Source organism: Python bivittatus, unplaced genomic scaffold (assembly GCF_059951505.1).
Source record: "Python bivittatus isolate LINGU-HERP-01145 unplaced genomic scaffold, Pbiv_v1 ctg000980_np1212, whole genome shotgun sequence".
NCBI classification, from domain to species: domain Eukaryota; kingdom Metazoa; phylum Chordata; class Lepidosauria; order Squamata; family Pythonidae; genus Python; species Python bivittatus.
The window spans coordinates 2,032,108-2,055,188 of NW_028277125.1; the positions used below are offsets into that span (position 1 = coordinate 2,032,108).

The 23,081-nt window shown below is 49.5% G+C and overlaps 1 protein-coding gene and 1 long non-coding RNA gene across 4 annotated transcripts in view; one reads left to right on the top strand and one right to left on the bottom strand.

Annotated features, from left to right (window-relative positions):
• The window catches only part of TPRG1 (tumor protein p63 regulated 1), a 38,094-nt gene extending 34,002 nt beyond the window's left edge, over nucleotides 1–4,092 (bottom strand). Inside the window, exons 1-2 of one of the 3 annotated variants that reach the window (XM_088132103.1) lie at nucleotides 4,021–4,092; nucleotides 3,782–3,860 (exon numbers count right to left, since the gene is read on the bottom strand). The gene's annotated coding sequence lies outside the window, so the exon portion shown is untranslated. Of the gene's footprint in view, nucleotides 1–3,781; nucleotides 3,973–4,020 lie in introns of those variants that run through there. The other 2 variants (XM_088132104.1, XM_088132102.1) reach the window with 2 other exon arrangements.
• On the top strand, nucleotides 653–21,987 carry LOC148213493 (uncharacterized). Its single transcript, XR_015794406.1, has 4 exons — nucleotides 653–710; nucleotides 9,377–10,236; nucleotides 17,015–17,216; nucleotides 21,110–21,987. It is a non-coding gene; the product is annotated as an uncharacterized LOC148213493 (long non-coding RNA).
• Nucleotides 21,988–23,081: the final 1,094 nt, after the last annotated feature.

Sequence of the window (23,081 nt, forward strand, 5' to 3'; positions counted from 1 at the left end):
TTCCTAGGTTCACACAACTCCATGGAGTCCTAGCCAGCCAACCAACCACGAGACACCGAAACACGAAATGAAAGCAGAAGATTAGCTGCCATGTGGCATGAATGGGTTTGCTGGGGGACTCTCTGGCCTGGTTTAAACATGCTGGGTGAATGCAGCAATTAGACAAGCTCCCGTCTCTGTGATTGCAGGGCCTCCCCTGCATTCTGTCCGCTTCATCCTCACAACCGTCCCGTGAGAAACAAGGACCCGCTCCAAGGGTGGAACCTGAGAAATCCAGCTTTTGTTGCCTCACAACTGGTCCTTCTTGCACATCTGGAATGGGACGGTGCTGAGCTGGACTGCGCAACACGGTAAGGAGAGTGGTTGGTGGTTTCCCCTGGCTGAAATTGGGCCGTCCTCAATCGTGGGAAAAACGGCCACCGGCCAGGAAAGGCTCGTACAGCCCGGATGCCCTGCGGACAATAGTTTTTTTCTGGTTTTTTTCCTTCCAAAGGACAAACAACTATCAAGCTGTTGACTTAACGGCAGGGAACAGACTCCCTCCCTGGAGTGCCATGCTGCGGTCGCCTGGATGTGCGCGGCTCTGACGCAACCCCGCAGAATGATATGCTTGGATTTCTATGTTGTACTTGTAGGTTTGTGTCCTGATTTACGAGTGTCATGATGTCCGCCGCTCAGAAACAGGAGCGATGGCACGGCCTATAAACCCGGTCAGTAAGTTCTTAAGTTAGAAAGGATGCTTGGGATTTGTGGGGGCGTGAGAGACCAGGCAGGCTTTGGGGACGTGCGCCTCATTTTACCAAAATAAGGATCAGCCTGTTAACCGCAAGGGGTCAGCGAGGAGTTAGAGGATTGGTGCAGCTGTGATGCAGCTGTTGAATAGGTCTCCTTGCAGAAGAACTGTTTCGCAACCTTAGCAACCTGAAGAGGTGTGGACATTTTCCCAGAATTCCCCAGCCAGCATGCTTGGACTTCAACTCCCAGAATTCCCCAGCCAGCCAGCTGGCTGGGGAATTCTGGGAATTGAAGTCCACACCTCTTCAAGTTGCCACGGTTGAGAAACCCTGGACTAGAGCATTGCTGCCTATGTGTGCTGAGAGGGATCCAGGATGAGGTAGAGGGGAAGGTGCTGGGCAGTTCAAGAAGCTTGCTGGGGACTCTGGACCTATGCTGGTCAGCCCAAGATACCTCACAGGGTTGTTGTGCTGGAGAAAATCAGGGGAGAAGCCAATGTATGTCACTCTGGATGAAAGGATGGGGTATAAATCTAACCAGCGAACCAGGGTGGTGGAGGGTTGAGGGTGTCGCTTTGGGGAGACCCAGGGTCAAAGCCACCTTCGGCCACAGAAGCTCAGGGGCTGACTTTGGGATGGTCGCTCTCTTCTGACCTGTTCTACCTTGCAAGGTTGTTGTTTTGGGGGAATAGGAGGCGAGACTCTAGAACAACAGTTTGAACCCTTGGCGAAAGGCACGCCATAGCTCTAGTAAAGAAATAATCCGATAGGTCAGCCTGCCAATGAATCAGTGGACCCCCTTCAAAAGACAGCGAATACAGCCGGTGCAGAAGCTGGGGCTGCGGGATAAAGGCAAGGGAGACCCTCTGCCCACCCCCTCCTCCAAAATACAGAAAGCCACCCAGACACGCGCCCCCTCCGCTGCCCAGCACGGAAGCACGTGGTTTTCCAGAGCGGGAGGAGAAGGCGTTTGGGGTCTGTCTGTCGGGTGATTTTGTTGCACGGCCTCTTGGTGGAAACCGTGATCATTTGTAGCTCAGCTGGTCAAAAACAGAAAGAAAAAAGGAGACCACAAAGCAAGGGTGTGTGGAAGGGGCTTCGGGACCCCGGCAGCGTGGACTGTCCATGCAGGGTGTCCTGTACCACCGTAATGTGGAAAATGCCACTTGCATCTTTGGGCTGACGATGACTCAGAGCTGAGCTTGTGGAGATGTGTTCCCGGCGGATGGTTAAGCAGACAGGAGACAGTGGGCATCTTTGCAATAACCCTGTGAGGTAGGCTGGCTCTAGGAGAAGTGGCAACCAGCTCAAGATCACCAGCAGGGCATCGTGTGGAGTTCTGAACCCAGCGTAGGTTCCTTCCTACCACTCAGGGCGCGCACACACTGCCCGCCTAAGGGCGAATGGGGGGCCTCTGAGGCTGCCGAGTTCTGCAAAGTCAGAAAATGGGTCCGAAGTCCAGGCTAAGGGTGCTGGGCAAGTCTGGTGCCCTCACGAGGTCTCCTCCTCCTCTTCCTCCTCCTCTGCAGCCTCTTCCTAGCCCTTTCGCCGATCTCCCAGCCTTTGTGGCTGGAGAACCAGGGCTGTCTTTGGTTTCCAGCCAGAGCCCTCTTGGGGACAATTCACACGCACACACACACAAACACCGGTCTCAGGTAACCCAGTTGCTGGCTCTGGGTTGCAAATTGGGGCTGGGGGAATCAGCTCCATCTAGGCTACCTCGCAGGGTTCTTGTGAGGATTCCCTTGATGGTGGCAGGCAAGTGTACAACGGTTTGAGCTTCTGAGCAAAGGCAGGGAAGCAGATGAACTGAACGTGGGAGGCAATGTCGGGTTTCACAGGAAAGGGGGAGACGCATTTAGGGGGTGGCAAGATGGAAGCTGCCCTTTTGAGAGCGATTACAGATGCCAGTGCGGCTGTCCGCAAGGGGCAATGACACCTCATGGGTCACCACGTCCATTGCGCATGACATCACGGGGGCTTCCTCTGGGCATTTTTGCTTCCAAGCCCTGACCATGTGCCCCAGGATTCGGGGTTATCACATTCAGACCCTGGTGGTGGCCAGCATTTCACAGACTGTCTTCACATGAGCTCCTGGACCTGGGCTTAATTAACCCGTTTTATGGGCATGCCGCAGCGTTCGTGCAGCGCTGAAAGCCCCGAAGAAGCTAACCAAGGCTAATTTGAAGCTAGCTAGCTCAACAGGTTGTACGAATGTATGTGTGAAAGTTGCACGTTGTATGAGCCTCCTGCCTGCTTGGCTGCTATTGTCTGTGGTGATCACAACCAAGGTTAGTATCAGCCAGACTTAGCCTACTGTGAATGCATCTGCTGGGTCTTTATTGACCAGGTGCCTGAGAGGCACTAAGATGGCGACACCTTGACCAGGAAGCTCCGGGAGAGAATTTTTCTCTGCCTGTTCAAGTTGTTTGGCTTGGTTATTATTTCGTTTACTTCCTCGGCAGTTCTCTAAACGGATTATTTTTGAACACGCAGGGGCTGGAGACCCCCGGCCAACATTTCCTTCTAACAGATTTGCTCTGCTAGATGCTCAGCCCCTTGGACCCTCTGCAACCACAGACCTGGTTAAGGATGTCCGGTGTACAGAGCCGCCAAACCATAAACCAGCCACACAGCCTGGGTTCCCAAGACGCTGGGCTAAAATAGGGTGGCTGGCGTGTTAGTCAACAACTGCCTTCTCACCTCACTCGGGCCCCGAATTAACCTCTTCCTGTGTTTGCATAATCAGTTGAGCCACCGAGCCACCAAACAGCTGGTTGCACTCAGCATGCTCAGCTGAAGACAAAACAATTCCACTTCGCCCACATGGGCACGGGCCAGGTTAGCTCATGCTGGTGCTGGGACTTGGACAAACATGCTGGGTCAGGCCAAGCCCGGTCCCACCCCTCCGGCAACCCCATTATCAGTCGGTAGAAACAGCAGGAAGGATCCGGGGCGGACCTTGTAAGCCCCTCTTCCCCCAATTCCCCCCTTTAGAAGAAGCCCTGCAGAGCAGACTCCCAGAGAAAAGGTCCAGCAGCACTCACCTGCCCAGGTGTGCAGCCCCAGCTCCTTGCGAGCTTCCTACCTCCGCCTGTCTAAACTTCTCTGGCCGGTTGAACGAGGCTGACGAGGAAATGCAGAGAGAAAATTGGCTGTTATCTCGCAGCTGGGGAGCAATGTTTGCCCTGCTCTGCTCGGGCAATTCTTCTGGCCCCGCCAGATGTGAAAGTCCACACTGGGGATGGGCACGCGGAGAGGGTGGACCCACCGCCTCCGTGTCTACCTGTTTGGCTTCCAGGTGGAGCTCTGGGCCGAGAGAGAGAGATGGCTGTTTGCAAATAAAAGGGAGGTGGGTGGGAACAGACAAGGCACATCTACCGGCCTCCAGGGTAAGACAGCGTTGCTTGATTTCTCCAGGCTGGCAGCCGGCTAAAACTGACTGCCACTCCTCCAGCTGGGAAGGAAGAACTTAAGAATGAGCAAGGGCCTTTGAGCATGCACAGAGTACAACCCCTTTCCTCCTGCCCATCTCTGTGTGCAAAAGTTCCCAGGAGAACAGGCCTCCAAGATGTCCTTAGTTTGGACAAACTATCGTATCAGGGATGCTCCATTTGGGGTCACCTAGGGACCCCGACTGAAGAGCCTTCAATGCACTTCTCGATATGTCTTTTGCCTGGAGCAGCTGGTGATGAAGGAACGCCTCGTCCTGCACAGAGCCCAAGACCCACCTCTTATAAGATATAAAAGAAATAACAAGGATATAATCTGTGTTTTCCCCACTGTGGATCAGCATAGAGTGAATACAGGTGAGCTATATATATGGCTTATTTATGTTGGCCTTGCTGAGAACATCAATGTTCAGCAAACCTAGACCGCAGCCGAGGGGCCGTGAGCAGGAAGAACTGCTTGCGTGAATTTCTCTGCAACAATATTGGTGAAATACTGAAAAAGAAATACTCTAATCAGGTAGAGCTGCTGTGAAATGCAGCTGTTAGGTCTCTCCCTGGCTTAGCGTGAAGCCTCCATCGAGGGGTTGGAGAAAGGAGACACGGGTGTCGGATAAAAGCCACGGAGACGACACCTGTGTCACGATGTCATTGCGTCAACGATGCAAATGTTGACCAATGACTTCATGGCGCACGTGACCTCCAACATGCCCTGGAGTGGAAGTGGTCAAGCCAAACAAAAATCTGCTCCTTCTAGAGGTGCCAGGCTTCCCTTCATCCACTAGATGGCAGGAAAGAGCTGCCAGTCTTCTGGTAGGCATTAAAGACCGGTTCCCCAACCTTGGCCGCTTTCAGACGGGTGGACTTCAAGTCCCAGAATTCCCCAGCCAGCCTTGCTGGCTGGGGAATTCTGGGAGTTGAAGTCCGCCGGTCTGAAAGCGGCCAAGGTTGAGAAACACTGCAGGGGTTCAATCCTCATTCTTCAGATAATGGGAATGTGGCAAAGTTATCTTAGCCCTTCATTAAAGGGCTTTTCCCCAACCCAGTGGTCTCTGGATGGGCTGCATTACAGTCCCCATCATCCCCAGCCAGTCCACCCATCCACTGCACAGACTGAGAATGAAAGGCATTGCAGAAGCCTAGAGCTGAAAGGGACCGTAGTGGTCCTGTAGTCCAACCCCTGCTCAGGACAGGATCCACTAGACCAGTGTTTCTCAACCTTGGCATCTTTAAGATATGGGGACTTCCACTCCCAGAAGTCCCCCATTCACCAAGTGGGCACCATACACTAACCCGGTGTTCCTCAACTTTGGCAACTTTAAGATGCGTGGACTTCAACTCCCAGAAGTCTTAAAGCTGCTAAGGTTGAAAAACAGTGTCCTAGACCTTCGTGGACAGAGGCCTCTGTTGGAAGGCCTCCAGCAAAGGAGAAATCACAATTTCATGAGGCAGCTTGTTCCACTGGCCAACAGCTGGCACTGCCAGGAGGTTCCTTCTGAGGCCCGGCCTAAACCTCCTTCTTTGTAGCTTCAACCCCTTGGTTCTGGTCCTGCCTTCTGGGGCAACCAAGTCTACGTCCACCCTTTCTTCTTTCAGACAGTTGACACCTGCTCTCATATCTCCCCTTAGTTCTCGTTTCTTTAGGCCAAACATGCCTCGATCTTAACAATTCCTACTTTCTGAAAGATGCCAGTTTGGGGAAGCTGTTTTAACCTGTTTCCTGTTTGCCTGCTGTAAATCAGGTGACCATTGTCCCCACTCCCTTGTTCCTTCACGTTGCACGCCATTTTCTCCTAAAAGCCTTCGAGAACTGTTCCATGCATCTAAGTCGAGACCCATCGCTGGAAAAAGGGAAGCCTTGCGCAAGGATGCCTGATGGCTGTCAGTCAAGAGGGGTTCAAGACAGGGGTGGGGACGGTGAAGAGGTCCAGCTGCAAACTGGGCTGGGCTGGTCCATGAAAGGCGCACATCGCAACTTTCTTGGTCGGAATTGGCACTCTGGGATTTGTGGATGAAGGAAGTTTCTCACTGGAGTCCTGGCACCTGCAGCAGGGATTTTGAAGCCGGGCAGGAATGTTGCACGATGACTCAAATCAGCAGATTTCATTTCTGGGCTCCCATCCCACATGCTTAACCAAAGACCCACCGGCTGCACTCACCCAGACCTGCCAAACAAGGTTAGGTTTGGGGCGTTTGCATGGTTTAGTGTTACGGTTCTCAACCTTGGCAGCTTGAAGATGCGTGGACTTCAACTCCCTTGCTGGCTGGGGAATTCTGGGAGTTGAAGTCCACGCATCTTCAAGCTGCCAAGGTTGAGAAACACTGGTTTAGTGTATGGTGCCCACATAGTGAATGGGTGGTTTGCATGAACCCTGAAAATAATTTAATTCAAAAAGCAGGTTAACTTGCCGGGGAACCCAGCGAAAGATAAAACAACAGCAGACGCGCAGCAGCTTTGTACTCCAAATCTCTCCGGTTGAGATATTCTTTCTCCACCCAGCAGACCGCATTTCCCAAGGCTGGCCTGTTCCTGTCGGAGCCCAGAAATACTGTCCTCTGCATTAGCTGGCTTTGATGGATGACATCCGACCAGATATTTGGGTCTTGTTTGCTCCCACAAATGACAGTGGAGGAGCTTCCTGAAGCCCTACATGAGCTACCCTGAGCTCCGGGGTAGATCTCTTGGAGATGCTGTCTCTTTGGGGTGGAAGAGCTTTGGACTGATGCTCTTCCATGTCCCAATTAGTGTTGGAGGCTCTGATCCGTTGCAACCAACGGACTGGCCTGGGAGCATCCAGCCCTTAACCCAGGAGGGCTTACTTTGGAGCACAGGACCCCAACAATGCAGCAGAAGACGGTCCAAGCCTTACGAAGGAGACGAGGAGGGCGGGATCCGAGCCAGTTCATTATGATGAAGTAGCGAACGATGTAAGCTGATCTCACTCCATCCTCTTTGCTTATTCTGCTTCGTTTGCCAGGAGATCCTGTTCCCAGGACAGAGGCAGGGAGCCAGCATTGATGTAAAGGTTGGAGAGATAAGTGTAGGTTAAATGGGGTGAAATCTCTGGGTCTATAGAGTGTGGAGGGGGGGAGTGAGTGTGTGCCTAAGAAAGAAGGAAAGAAGATAACAAATACAAGGGATCGGGCACAAAACATCTCCATCATAGATTCCCTTCAAGTAAAGATGCCTTCAGGATGAGCAGAACATCTGGTGGCTTCATGGACACATCCCAGCAACAATATGGAAGCTGTTGGCCTTTGGTGGGGATGTTTTTCAACTTTCCAACCAAACCTTCTGTCCTGAGATTTCCTGGTAGTCTCCTAGCTAAGGACTAACCAGCTGAGCTGATTCTGCTCAGTTTTGTGAGTCAAGTCAAGGTCATCTGGACACTCCATTCCATCCTCCTTTCCTCCATTCCCCCTGCAGTTCTCCACCACCCGCCTGCCCCTCCCAGCATATTCAATTTTTATTGAGCTGCTCTGGGATATAGAAAGCAGAGGGGTTGCCCCATTCCTCTAAAGAGGCGTTTTCTTTAATTATGTGAGGAATATTCCTCCCTTCTTCCCTCCCTCCCATCAGGTCACCCCCTCATTGTAAAAAAGGATGCTGTTTGCAAACCCCCCGATGAGATCAAAAGGATTTCCTCCAGAAATATCCAGCACTCAGCAGCGATAACTGTAGATCCGTCTCCAAGAGTGAAGGCCAGAGATGAGGATTTCAAAGCCATTGATGGAACCTTGATCCTGTCAGGGCCTGATGAATCTGCAAAGAGAGGCCTGATGCTGGAAGATGGGAGGTGTAGTCCAACTCATCAGGTGGGGAGAGGGCTGTTGTCCATGTTGTCAGTTTATCATCATCTTGCTGCTTCTCTGTGGTTTCCTCTCAGGGCTCAGCTACTCATTACACGTCTTCTTTCTCCTGCTAATGCCCACCTGGATTCTCCAACATGCAAGACCCAGCTCAAATGGTGTTGGGCTGTTGGTGGCAACATCCTTAACCATAAACAGCCCAACTCGGAGCCGAGGTTTGCAGCGTGAAGCAGGTCATCCCCGGAAGCCATCATGGGGAAATGGCTGGAAAGGAACGCAAACATTGCAGTTGTCCTTTGTTAATCTGGGTCTAGGGGCTACGTGCTCATGAAGCCTGTCGAGGGGTCTATATTCCCGCTCTTGCAACTTTCTCTCTCTCTCTCTCTCTCTCTCTCTGAAGGCTTTGTTGGTTTAATCTCTGATTCACTTTTAAGACAGGACCCCTTCCCACTTTTAAAAATTATGGAGGGCCCCAAAAGAGCTTCTGTTTGTATGGTTACGTATATTTATCGATATTTTTTACAGAGCACTTCATTCCCAAGAGCACACGGCTCTTAGTTACCCTGAATTAGCAGTTTTCTGAGCTCGCACCATGCAGGATCCTCACCCAACAGGCGGGTTTGCCTAACCTGCGAAGTTTCAAATGCAGATTCTTCACTGACCAGCGATTTGCCATTTATTCATTTTGCACTTTGGGGCTTGGCTACGGTGGATATGCTCAGGCCGCCCTCCCATTTTAAATTCATTATTACCCCCCTTGACATCCATTGGCAGCCCTTCGAGATGGGGACATTTAAAAATAGTTTCTTGGAAGAAAACAGAAAATGATCTTCTGAGATGATGCAAAGATTTCTTCTTGCCTTTCTTCAGATTTATGCGTCTCGGTCTTGTTCCATGACCTCAGGCATGCAACGTTTTGTTCCACCGAGCTCTTTCAGCGGGGCCGTCCTCTTAAAAGTTTTTCCTCCATGTCTGTGTGTGTGTGGTGTGCATCTGCAAATCTTAGAGTTGCCCTAGGTCTGCTGAAAATCGGGGGAATCTGGTAGCATTTTCATCAACGGATAAATGTTATTCAAAGGCAGAAGCGTTTTGCTGGAAAAAATGCTACCAGAGTCCTGATTTTTGGTTACTGTAGATCAGTGTTTCTCAACCTTGGCCACTTTAAGATGTGTGGACTGCAACTCCCAGAATTCCCCAGCCAGCATGTTGAAGTGGCTGGGGAGTTGAAGTCCACACATCTTAAAGTGGCCAAGGTTGAGAAACACTGCCGTAGATCAACACACATCTCTTTGTACAACAGTATTGCACTAGCAGCTTCACAAGCATGGGAAAAAAATTTGCATACCAATCTTGCTCTTTTCCTTTTTTTCTGTTGCCTTTTAGGGTTGTGCACACGCACCTGTGCAACTGGCACGATTGGCTAAAGAGGCCGAGAAAGACAAGAAAGGAAGAAATGACATTTATTTTTGTTGTTATTTACATCTGTTTTTATACTGTGATATGGTTTCATTGCTCATAAACTGTCACTTTTTGTGAGATGGGCGGCTGTATAAATTTGCTAGATCGATCCATCCATCCATCCATCAAAGAGAGGGCTCGGTGTTCCAGTGGGGGTTTTAAGTGGGGGGCAAAATGCACCCCCAAATATCTCTCCGTTTAAAGAAGCCCCATTGTCTGAATGGAACGCTAGACAGGCCACCTAAGGAATTGCAAAGGAAAGGGGTCCATCTGGCGAATCCCACCTCTGCAGGATCAGCCAAGCCCGAAAATGGAAGGGGAGAAGCTTGTCCCAGGCTGGTCTTGAGCCCGACGGTGCAAAAACGTTCAGCGCCTCCTGACTCTACCCTTTAGGCAAGATGGCACCCAGGAGGACTCTGGATCCCAGCCAGCCCCTTTGCTCATGCATTTCTGTTGGCGGGGCTCCTGGGTTTTTTAGCTGATTGCTTGGCAGAGGACACTACCCTTAAAGAACAAGGATGTTTCCCCAAATAGCCGAGTGACACCTTTGGAAAGAATTTCGGAGGAGAGAAGGCCAGGCCAGGCGAGGGGCAGCGGAAAGAAAAGTCGCATCTGCCACGATATGAGGCTTCTTCCCAGCATCGTCGTCAAGTGAACACGCAGGACCGCTTCCAGGCCGTAATGTACATCAGGAGCGAGCCAGGAATATCCTGGATAGTCAGCCTTATTGCTGAACAAGAGACAACATGTTCCCTTTCGGTGTTTTTGTCCTGCTGCATCCCTTGGTGAGCAACGTGAGGCCTGAAGCCACCATTGGTACAGTCTGTGCCAGTATTTCTCAACCTCAGCAACTTGAAGATGGGTGGACTTCAACTCCCAGAATTCCCCAGCCAGTGTTGCTGGGAGTTGAAGTCCACCCATCTTCAAGTTGCTGAGGTTGGGAAACACTGGCTGTGCAAAGTAGCATTGTGCAAATGAAAAAAAAAAGAAGTGTATCAGCCAGATTTTTCTTTTGACGAAGGAGAAAGAGCTTTTAAAATTTCTTTAGAAGAATCATTTCTGAGAAATTCCCGTAAGCTACGGCCGCCGTATCTCGGCTGCAAAAATACAGGCTGCTCTCAGGAGCCTGAAATGAGGTGGTCATAGATGGATAAAAGTTCTCACCTTTACGTTGCTGGATGAACGGATGTTCTGGGTTGGCAGAAGACCGTAACGCCATAAACTAACTCTAAAGGGTTGGTTTGCCCAACAACGTAAGCCACAACAAAGGAATTGTGGTTCAAAGTCACCCTGCTCAGCGTGTTGTGCAAATGTTATTTTGAGCTTGTGGAAGCCAAGGAAGCAAAGAGGGGTCTTTATCAAGCAAAGAGGGGTCTTTATCAAACAGAGAGGGGTCTTTATCAGACAGACTCTGCCAGAAGTGGGCAGGTCCAGGTCCTTCTGGGCAACCTTGGGTGTCCAGCTGCATTCAGGAGATGGACAATGCTTTGTTGAGGGAAGATGTTATGCCAACCACCTTGAAGTTGTGGTGGGACACCTTCTCTTGAACAAGCCATCTCTTGATCTGGCCATATGTGACAACATTTGCCTGGTCTCCAGCTATCCATGTTGGAGAGTCAATTATAGAACATCTCAAGGAAATGAGCACAATGCTATTTTGCACAGCCAGTGTTTCTCAACCTCAGCAACTTTAAGGTGGGTGGAACATCCCACCCCTTTTCAGGACCGGTCAAGGGGCAGAAACAGCATTGGTTGTTCTGGGAGATGACCTTCATCAGGACCTGGATTGTGTAGGAGGTGCCATTTCTGATCCTTTTAGACCTCTTGGAGGCAGTTGATGCTGTTGACCAGAGTATCTCCCTGGACCACTTGCCAGGGTTGGAAATTCCCCAGCCAAGCATGTAGGGACTTCAACTCCCAGAATTCCCCATGGAGTTGATGTCCATGCGTGCTGGCTGGGGAATTCTGGGAGTTGAAGTCCACGCATCTGAAAGTCGCTGAAGTTGAGAAACACTGCTCCAGAGTGTAAGAGGGAGGGAGGGGAGGACTGGGTGAGTTTTTCAATGTTTGGTTACCCTAGCCTACATCAATCAAGGAGAGCTCCAGACAGATTTGTGCAGTCTGCTTCCTGGCCTGGCCTACCTCGCAGAGCTGACATCAATATTGTAAGCCTCACTGAGTTCTCCCCTCCCTCCCTCTCGCATGGGACCCACATAACAAACAGGCAGAGCTTCAATGGCCACGTTGCAGCCCTCGTCTTGACTTTATGACTGCACCCTAGAGGCTCCTCCGCAAGACTTCCAAACAACCCCGAAAACTTTGGTTTTAATAAGCTTGTAGGCATTGTGGGCAACACCTGATGCCCTTACGGGGTCATTTTTGAGCCATCTTGTTCTCAGATCGATCCCTTGGCCTTGTAGCTGGGCTGGTCTATCAATCCCAAAAGGTCTACCCCTGCATCTGAGTTGGTTAAGTATGCATTGTGAACCCAGCCCTTCCTGGATGAAAAGAGGGAGCGGACTGACCCCTTGCAGGAATGCGGTGCGGGAAATCCTAAGGGATCCCCGCTGTGGGTCTTTTTCAATATTGGGGATCCTGGGCAAAATCTACAGCCTCAAAGCGATCGATGGGGGGCCACAGAAACCGGTAGCCTCGGTAGAAGCACCCTCAGTCGCTTCCAGTTGGAAAGGCAGCTTAGAAGCCCCAGCCAGAGAAACTGGGGGGACGTGTCCAAGCTCCTGGAGAATGAGGTCGAAAAACAGAAGCCTCTTTTCCAGGAGAAGGGAAGCGCTGGGAAATTGCAGGGTGGATTTCGGTCCAGTGGAGGTTGCAAGAAAAATCCGGACGATGGTCTCCCGCAGGGGACCTCCTTTTGCTGCAGCCGGTGCGGACATCAAGGACCCAGAAGGACGGGACCGTGTCCAGCCCGGTGTGCCAGGTCGCAAGCTATTTGTTTGAGCACCTCGCTCTGGAGCACGGCTGCTTTTATGATTGCGACTGTGAAAACACAGCTAGGATGCTGGAATGCAGCCCACGCTGCAGCGGCAGAGGGAGGCAAGAGAGACTTCCTCAAAGATCCAATGTCACGCTAAGAGCACGTTTCTGCCCTGGTGGGAAGCGAGAACCAAAACTCTGATCCTGATCGACTTCCAGGTTTCCAGACAGCTGAGAAAAAAAGCGTCTCACTGCTGCGTGGGCCGTTTCCAGAAGAATAACTGCCCTTTTCTTTGTTCTACTCCTGAAGAATCAGAACAATTCTGAAAAATTAGAATGACGAGAAAGTTGAGAACCAACTTTTTCCCCTGGAAAACCAGGACGGGAGTCCAGCAGAAGCTGCAATAATGGCCACGCGCATCATGACATCATCGCCCTCCTGGCACGAATGATGGGACTGGCATCATTGGCACAGGACACCGTGATGCCCAAGGCGTCGCTTGCCACCGTGACTCTTCCTTCCACAGACCCCCCCAGAAACCAGGCGAAGAAGCTGGAAGTTTTGCATCTCAGAGCCACTGTGGGAAAAACAATCTTATTTTCCTTTTATCCCCCAAATGGAAAACTTTAGCCCGTTTTCCATCTGTTTTAGGAAGAGGGCAAACAACGTCAAGGTTAATGGTAATAAGCGGGATATTAGGTTATTATTGTTATTATATTTTATCCCACCTTTTTTATATATTTCTCAAGGCGGTGAGCATACCCAGTGCTCCTGCCTCCTACATCATCAATATAAAAGTATTTACTGCATTAAATGGCACGTCCCAAAACAACCTACATTATACATTGGGCAATGACATCCTGAAGTTGTGCCAGTGGGCAGGACTGTGGGGCAACGCTGAGAGGCAAGCTGGAGACTTTCTTTGAGTTTTTAGGCAGGCTAAGTCTTCCCCACAGAAATGGCCTTTCCTGGACAACTCTGGCTTACCTCAGACTATCCCTTGGATGGGAGACCACCAGGAAATCCTGGGGAGATGGAAAGACATCCAGAAAGAAGGCTGCGGTGATTCACCTCTATACTGTTGCCAAGAAAACGGCATGGATGTGTCCGTGAAGTCACCAGGATATGAGCGTCCCGCAGAGGAGATCCGAATGGACGCCAGAAAAAAATTCCTCATGCTGAGAGCTGTTTGGGCAGGAGACAGACGCCGTGGGCAGTGGAGCATCCCTTTCAGTGGAGATGTTGGAGCAGAGGCCGGACGACCATCTCTCGAAGATGCGTGGTGCCGGATTCCTGCCCTGGGCAGAGGTTAGATTAGATGATCTCTAAGGTCCTTCTAATGCTCACAGGTTGCGATTCTACGAACTTTCAAGGCAGATTTGGCATCAGTATTAATGAAACGCTGTTCCTGGGAGTACAATACCCTTAACCAAGCCAACTGAAAACTTGGCAGCTGCTTCTGTCCAACTTGGTTAGGATTTACACAAATTAGGAAGCTCTTGGGGTGTGTGGCTTAGCAGGCAGACCCCCCGATCGCCTCTGCTGTTTTAGCAGCTGCATGACCATGCTGGCTCCAATCCAGCGGATGATCCTTTTAGGCCCCCATCCCTTAAATGTTCAGTGTAAACTTTTGGGGGCCTTGTTTCTGTTCCCTTGGGGAGTGGCTGTGCACACACGTGTGAATCGGGGTGTTTAGATCAATGGCTTTGCTTCCTTCTGTTCAGCTTGGGTCTTCCTAGAAGGCTGGCAAGGTGACCCTAACCCCAGTGGTCTCCCCCATTATTTTAGAAAGGGGTCCCTGTGTCCTCCCAGCTCCAAAAATCATTTGGAAAAGCTGAATTTCCTGAATTTCAGATGCTTCCTAGGACAAAATTGCATCACTGTGTTTCCTTGTGAAAGCTGGAATGATGTAGACTTTTGCTTTAAGACAGTGTTTTTCCAATTCGGCCCCTTTAAGATGGGTGGGCTTCAACTCCCAGAATTCCCCAGCCAGCCATGCTGGCTGGGGAATTCTGGGAGTTGAAGTCCACCCATCTTAAAGGGGCCAAGTTGGAAAAACACTGCTTAAAGAGTTGAACCAGGCGGGGGGAGGTCTGAGGGTAGGGGGGTCAAAAAAGTCAAGATGTGTGAAACCCTGCCCTGAGCAGAACAAAGCAACCCTGTCAGGCTCTGAAAATCTTTAAATCCCATCTGGGAAGGGATCTGAGCAAGACTGGGCAAGCTTTGTACAGATATCCCATCACAGCATCTACCCGTATAGCCCATGACGTCAATTGATGTAACTTGATTCCCAGAAAATTTTTTTAAAAAATGGAAGCAAAGGGCATCTGTCATAAACATGACATTTTATTCTCTGATGGCAAAGGACAAGGCAGCATCTGGCTGCAGCTGGCCTGATGTCCGTCGGTCATTTGCACTTCCCGGCAGAAAACGAGCCGGCTCGGCCGGTCTGTTCTTTGCCTGCAAGCAAGGAACAAGATATGTGTTGACATCACTAGGCGAGCCCTGCCCTGCAAGGTATCAGAACCAGGGAGGGGCCTGCCCAGCGGCATCATTTTATTGCAGACACTCCTGCCCTGAGTAGAAGGACTGAAGAAACCAGGCAGAATAGCTTTCCTCTTCCTCCAAAATGGTCTTCGCAATGTTGCTGCTGCTGGATTGAGTGAAGTTTCCTCAAAGACTGTTGGCCAAGACAGGGGCCACTCCACACCCTGGAAAGAGAGTGTTTTGACCATCTCAAGGGAGAAGTGGGACCCTGCCATAGATCCCCTCCCCCTGGTCTCAACGGCCTGGGAGAATGGAAATTTCCTTTGGACCGACATTTGGATCTTCGGCGTAGGGCGCCGTCAAGTCAACCGAGAAGAAAGGCGCCTGAGCAGAGAGGCTGCGATTCTGGAAAACCTCCCAAGGGTTTGGAGAAGGAGGAGAAGAATTCTTTTTCTGAATTCTCCCCCAAAATGGGTTGAGCGTCAAGATGCTCCCTTCACTTCCACAGAAAACAGATCTATTTCTGGCAGTGCCAACCCGTCTCCTCTTGGGTGGAGCGCCAGGCAAGCGAATTCTCTCTGCCTGAGAAGCAAAAGCTTTCCGCAGATTTGTGCCACTCTGCGCTTTTATTTCTCGAGCTCCCTTCTTTGAATTTATTTTTTAATGTAACGGTGTCATGGTGATGTTGTTTCCCCGCCGCTTGGCGGAGGGTGGCTGGAAAAAGAGACTGGCATGTGGACGAGGAAGCTTCATGAACTGGCATTCGTGCAAATATGTTAAACATGTTGGAGGGTTTGGAGGCCACTGAAGAGATGTGGCTAAATCTTGGGGGCTGTTTTGGGCTGTGGGGACCTGCTCTCCTTCCCACCCAAAAACCTAGAAAAAAGCCCTCCCCAAAACCCCCAAATCTGCATTTTGTATCTTACTGGCAGTCCAAGGAGGTGAAGGAGAGCAATAAGGGCAAGACGTCTCCGTTTGTGTCTTTAAGTTTAATTTTGAGGGAAAAGCCAAAGTGTCACAAAAATACTGCCATTTACCCCTAAAATTCAGTAGTTCAGCCTTTGAAACAGCAAGGATAGCACGCAAGGCACTTACGGTGCATGGGCTGCAGAGTGACCCCGATCAAGCAGCAGCAGTAGTGGTGCAACAGTGCACGAGCCCCGAAAAATGGGATAATAAAGTACCCAGGTTAAGCGTGTTGTGTGAACACTGCTATTGCGTGGCTAGGTTCATTCAGTAACTGAGCCCTAAACCTGGGTTAACAAACCCAGTAGCTGTGTTCACGCAACAAGCAGTCCTCAAACAACGGAATAACACAGGCTAAAACAAGAGCTGGGTAGTTCACAAAACACACTGAGCCACAAAGGACCCAACCCAAGCTAAGCGGATTGTGTGAATGGCTGCAGGCTCTTCAGCCCGCTTCTCTTTGTTTGTGCTCCGTCCGGTGTCTTTTATAGCGTGCGTTTTTCAGTTTCACTCTGCCGACACGTGAGCGATGCAAATGCACACAACTGGACACTGTTTGGCCCTCTCTGATCTTGTGTTATAGTTTCTACGAGCAACAAGGAGACATTCATTTCCCTCTGAAAAGTTGGACTTTTAAAATATTTTACGTAGCGCCCGTCAACTTATTTTATCGGTCCACCTTACGCCAAACCTTTTGATTATATCTGCGCTTTGCTATTCAAGTCTTTGGGGGATAATAAGCATTACAAATTTAAGTTAGAAAAGGGTTCACTACGTATGTATAACCGTAAGTGCTGCTTATTGTACCCCCGTTTTCCATTTTTCCTACCGTTTGTCTTAGAAACACCCTTGGTTTCCTTGGCCCATTTTTCACCCCCTGTTTTTCTGCTCCCCTGCTTTCAACGTGCATTCCTGTTTTCTTTTCATGTTCTGCTTTTACTTCTTTTCTCCATCTCTTTGACTCAGAAACACACGCACGCACACGGACGCACACACGCACCTTGGCTGGTGTTTGTTGCCCAGCTTATTTATTCCTTTAATGATATATTTATACACGGCAGCCTTCTGCTATTCTTCACGCCCGTTTCTCTTCCTTACACCATATGAATGAAATGTGGTGTCCTTGCTTCCTTTGAAATATACTGAAACGACTGTGAGGCTTTTATTTCTCCTAGGTTTCTCCCCATACCGTCCACACATTTGGGTTTATTGATGCCATGGAATTCGTTTTGGCCTCGTTGCCAGACTTGGCACGACCCGGCGAGATCTCAGATGGCCAGCGCTCAACACGGTGGTGCAAAGGATGGAAGGTGCGTGGTGAGCTCACGATGCAAAGTCTGGCTTTTCGTACTTCCATTGTGAGGTTGGAGAGAGGTGGTAAGTATCACAATTTTGCAATATGCACTGTTGTTTTTCTGCCCCATTTTCCCTGCACAGATTTATGAGCAGGATTTTAAAGGAAGTCTTGGACTAATTCAGTGTTTCTCAACCTCGGCCACTTGAAGATGTGTGGACTTCAACTCCCAGAATTCCCCAGCCAGCCTTGCTGGCTGGGGAATTCTGGGGGTTGAAGTCCACACATCTTCAAGTGGCCGAGGTTGAGAAACACTGGACTAATCTAATAGGCCCTCTTTCACTGAATTTACTAATTCTTTCAACTGTTAAGAGGTATGCCTACAGGCTGTGGTCAACAAAGTCAAAGCTTCAATTGGATTGGCTCCTAAAGTCCATGGTCTTCACGGTTGATGTCCTCATGCGCAGAGGATGGAAAAGGAACAAGAGAATCTGGAGCACATGGCACTACCCAGCAAACGTGGTTTGATAGATATTACAGAGACCTCGGGGGACGACTCCCGTGCCTGGAAAATAAGAGGAGATGGGACGTGTTGAAGGACCCCCTTTGTTCAAAAGGAGTAGAAGCTGTGGAGTGCTTTCTCCCCCCAGCAGGCCAAGGAGAGAATGGGGGAAGTTGCACATCTTTGGCCCCGCAGGTTGAAAATCTGATGCCAGCCTTACTCAGTCATCAAAGCACCGGAGACGCCCCGTTGCACAGGAAGAAGGAGCAGAGAGAGATTTCTCTGGAGAATCCGTTACTTTGCATGTGTTCCGAGCAATGGCCTCAGGGGCCAAGTCGTAAATTGGCCTCTCGGGGCAGGTGGCTAATTTAGTAGGCTCACTGGAGGCGGATCCCTTCATTCAGCTTGGAAAATCTGAGTCCATTCATGCTTCTTTCCAGGAGGCCACACAGCTGTGGCTGTTGCAAGCCACAGAGTCCTTGGAGGGTTGAAGCAGGGCACTTCTGCTATGGGGAAGAGCTAAACAGGCCGTGATTCGCATTGCAGATGTCCTAGAATAGATGCACATCCAGAGATGAAGCATCTTCTCCCCACCTGACACCAGATCTTTCTTTTTGCCTTCTTCCCTCAATTCTTATCTCTCCACTTGCATGGAGTCTCCATGTATTGTGCAAACCCAGATGTTACAGACTGGGAGGGTGGATATTTTAAAACCTCCCCAGCAGATCCCTTCTTCCAAGGTTTCCCCAGGAGAAGAGAGTTATGGTAGGTTTTTACCAGTCAGGATGAATCTCTCTACACCGTTACATTGATCCAGCAGGGGTGTTCGCACCCTTCAACCTTTCAGCCCAGCTTCAGGAAAACGAGAAAGGAAGAAGCTTTGCATTTTCCCACCCAAAGCCCAGAAATCACAGCTTAACAAACCTAGTGCCAATCCTGAAGCACAAGGATTAGCTGTGCGAGGTTTTCATGAGAAATGTCTTTCTAAAGCCAAATCTCTAGTTATGAAATTGAGTGCATTGAGAAAAGGAAGGAAGGAAGGAAGGAAGGAAGGAAGGAAGGAAGGAAGGAAGGAAGGAAGGAAGGAAGGAAGGAAGGAAGGAAGGAAGGAAGGAAGGAAGGAAGGAAATAGTCCCTCACCCAGAATTTCAAATAAAATGAAAGGAATCATAGAAGAATCAAGGTGCTGCTTCTTCATCACCTCATGACCTACTGACCATAAAGTTAGATAGTTAAGAATGGTCTCCATGTCATCTCTTGATTTATCCCTATCCATCTCTTTACCTAAGAGACTACTAATCTGAGCCACTTCCTTCTGCCTCCCTTCCCAGGCACATGCATGGAGCACCTGTTCTTGGGATCTCCTCCCAGTAGGAAGTAGCTAGCTAGGTGTTTGGCTTTGCCTAATCCTACAATGCATGTCCCATCAAGAAGGCATTCTACCAAACAGGCAGAAAGGAAGACCCTCTGTCTTCCCTGGATTAAGTTTCAGTCTGCTCCTTCTAATGCGTCCCAAAATGACATACAGACACGTATTCAGGCACGGGATAGCCTTCCTGGGATTTGAAGGTGTCCAAGAGAGAGAGGGTTGAGCCCCATCAACATTCTGATGGCAACCTGACCCAAATCTTTAGTTAACTTTGCAAAGCCACTGGGAAAAGGTAACTAAAGATTTGGACAGGGTTGGGTTGCCATCAGGATGTTGAAGGGACTCAATTCTGTCTTTGAAGAAAAACTGGAGGAGGGGGGCATTGGAGATGTGAATTCAATGGCATGGACTCTTCAGCACCTCGTGGCTTTCTGATCACAAAGAGGTAATAGGGTGTAGATAGAGAGATAAGAACTGACTCTTTGCCCCTTCTTGGTCCATCCCTCTACCTTGCTGTTTGCCTATCAAATACATGCTCTTGATAAGATTGAGTTAGCTAGCTGTATTTACATCTCCTTTCCAGAACACACATAGAGACTCAGAAAGATTCAACATCCATGATGGATCCTGGAGGGAAGCCAGGTTTCACAGTCAAGGGTTGAAACAGGGCCCATCTACAGCCATCCAAAGATAACCATCTCAGAACACCACCTAAGGGCCTAAGCCATTGTCACGAGATGCCTCTTAAGCCCTCTAAGGTAGCACGGTCAGGACACCAAACGTAGCTGAGATACCTCACAGGGCCAAAGAGCTGATCCTCTCACCATCCTTGCAGCAACATCCAATTAGCTGGGTGCTCGTCTTCGCCCATCCTTATCCCATATTTCCTGTAAACAAATCTTCTTTTCGTTATAGTTATCAAGCCTGCTTCACTAATCCTTTCTCAGGTCAGATTCTGCTCTCAGGAACATTCACACACCCACCCACACAGAGAGAATGTTTCAACTTCCAACAATGCTTAACCGAATTACAATATTAACCCCTTTTCTGGGTTCACACACAGGCTGAATCCCACGTTCTGGTTTTGTGCATCACACTAAAGCCAGAAAAAATAGTCAAGACTAAGGCTAACTAATCCTAGCGTATTGTGCAAACGCAGTTCATTGACGTCTCCTGGTTAAACACGTTCTGTCAATGGAAAGAAAAAGAAATAGATACTTAAGTGAAATCGATCTCGTCATTTTGAGCCCTGGCTGCTTTCAGACAACCCCCTTAGCCTTGGTTATTGCATTAACCCAGTTTCTGGGTTCGGACAATGGATCTAGCCACAATACACAGCTCATGAAACGGGCCAGAACTGCCTGCCACCCTAAGCCAGAGAGAAACAAATCAAGGTTATCATAAGCTTAGTAGGTAGAACGAATGGATCTTCCTGGGCTTTAACCCACATGTGGAAGCGTGTTGCAAGAACACACCACCCATGTTTTACAAGCCCCCCCACCCCACCAGATGAAGGAAACATAACGCACCTGCAGTTTGCAGATGAGCATAAGGTTGGCACCCACCCTGGTTTTCATTAAGAAGAGAAGGACAAACTGTGCTGTTCTGAGAAGAGGAAGGCTGACAGCCCACAGGTTTTGACACCTTGCCAGGAAATTAGATCCACTTTCCTTTGCTTGCAAGCTTGCCCCCACCCCTGCCTCCTCCTTGCCTGCTTTCTCCGGTAGCCTGTTGAAAATCTTATGCCTCCCATCCCTAAAGTGATGGTGGACATTTCATCCACTGCTTCTGGAGGAGGTCTTTGGACAGGCTGGCCAGCAGACCAGCTGCAGGACTAATGCAATGGTGGAGGCTGTGTTTAGGCTAGAGCGATGTTTCTCAGTCTCAGCCCCTTTAAGCTGGGTGGACCAACTCCCAGAATTCCCCAGCCAGCCATGCTGGCTGGGGAATTCTGGGAGTTGTAGTCCACCCAGCTTAAAGGGGCTGAGATTGAGAACCACTGGGCTAGATTGATCTTCTCTCATCTGGCAACAGAGCTGGGGCTGGATCCACGGGCTGCATTCCTGCAACATGAACCCAGTGAACAAATTAACTTATTTTTTCAGATTTGCACAAGGCCTTGAACTCTAAACGAATCCATCACATTGGCTTCTCCCACGCTGCTAACTCCTCCGAAACTTCACCAAGATTAAGACTGACTCAACTTAGCCTGTTATCGTCACGCAGCGTCTCAGTTTGGAACAGTTTGCTCAGGCCTCTGTCTGATCCTTCCCTTTTATGAGTGAAAATAAAACTAAATAAAATTTACCAGCAAAGTACTGCAAGCCAAAAATCTGAAAAGTCTGCAGTAAACATTTGATGGCAAAAAAGCATGATTTGTTGATGTTGTTTAGAAATGGGAATTTCTCTTTAGAAATTGAATATTTAATTTTATTTATTTATTTAACATAACAATATAAGTTTATGTAATACATCCGTTTATTTAGTAAATCAATCAATGTAGAAATGTAGAAAAAATGGCACATCTGTCCCACCAGCCAGGCCTAAGGATACGATGTGCAAGTTGCAGGAAGGAAACAAGCCTGCATGCAACAAAGGGAACTGCAGGGGCCAGTCCTTCTGACCTGTGCAAAAGATGACCCTGGACGTGTGAACCTGCTTTACAGAAAGTCAGACCGTTGGTTTGACTAACTCCCTTCTCTCTGGTTTCTGGTCTGCCAGAATGCTGATGAAGAACCTTCATCTGCCAAGAGCTCAAGGATCTGAGCGCCGTGGGCTCTTCTGAATCTGCCACCCGGGCATTATTGGTGTGGATGGATGCCCTTGACCAAAGGGCCCCAAACAGATCCGGAAGCTGATCCTGGGGAATGCTTGGCCCAGAATCCCACCAAACCCAGATGAGGGCACTCCCTGTTAGCAAGTCCAGCTGGAGAACTGAGTGGCAGAGCCCCTTGAATCGTGGATAGGTCTTAGTTATCCCTTAGAGCAGGGTTCCTCAACCTCAGCAACTTGAAGATGGGTGGACTTCAACTCCCAGAATTCCCCAGCCAGCATTGCTAGCTGGGGAATTCTGAGAGTTGAAGTCCACCCATCTTCAAGTTGCTGAGGTTGAGGAACCCTGCCTTAGAGAACTTAAATGGGGGGACTCCCATCTGTTCTCCAGTCCAGCATGGATTTTTCTTGCGGCAAAGGTCACTGGGTCTCCTTCCATTTGTAGTGTGTGAAGGGGGGACTGCCTTAACCCTACCCTAACCCTAACCCTAACCCTAACCCTCCATGCTTGACCTTGAAAATATCCATCCTTGTAGACAGAGGAGCACAGCTGCTGAACATCTATGTGGTCTGACTCCTACTGCAAAGTCTAGCAGTTGCATTTCCACAACCTCCAAGGCTGGCCTTAATATAGCTGGCTTGTTCGTTGCCCTGGCTTAGGCTGTCGGGCACATCCAGTTTGGGAGATTACTTGAGCTCTCAATGACTTGTAGGAACTCAACACGGGGTAATTCTCTAAGCAGTTTAAGCATCCTGGGCGAGCACATCCATCGAATCGGACTTCAGTCCAACCGTCTGGGGTAACCCTAGATACGTGAGCATCAAAGGCGAGGATTTCGCCTTCCGTAACCCCCCCGCAGTTTTGTTTCCCAAAGTTTTGCTTTCGATGCAAATGATGAAAAGACGGAGCAGCAGAGGGCACCAAAGTCCCAGGGCTCAAGGATTAGAAAAACGCGATACGTAAAAAGGAAAGATACCAGGGTGGAGGATGAGGATGAAAAGTTTTCCGGGGCCAGAGCTCAGCTGGAGGTGGTGCATTTGGCCACACCGTTTCTCATGTGGCTTCCTCAAATGTCCCTCTATCCTGTTAATCCTGCAGAGGAGGTATCGATCCTTAAACCCTGGGGTGGTTTTGCTTCGCTTGCAAACGGCCACCACGACCTAATTTCCCCTCTCCTAGAACACTGCAGGGAAATTGTGCGGCCCCGGCGCAATTCTCTGGCAAAATTATGTTTTATTTAGAAAAGAATGACAATGAAAGATCAGGGGCATCTATGGGGGGCTCAGAAAAGTCAAGATGCTGGC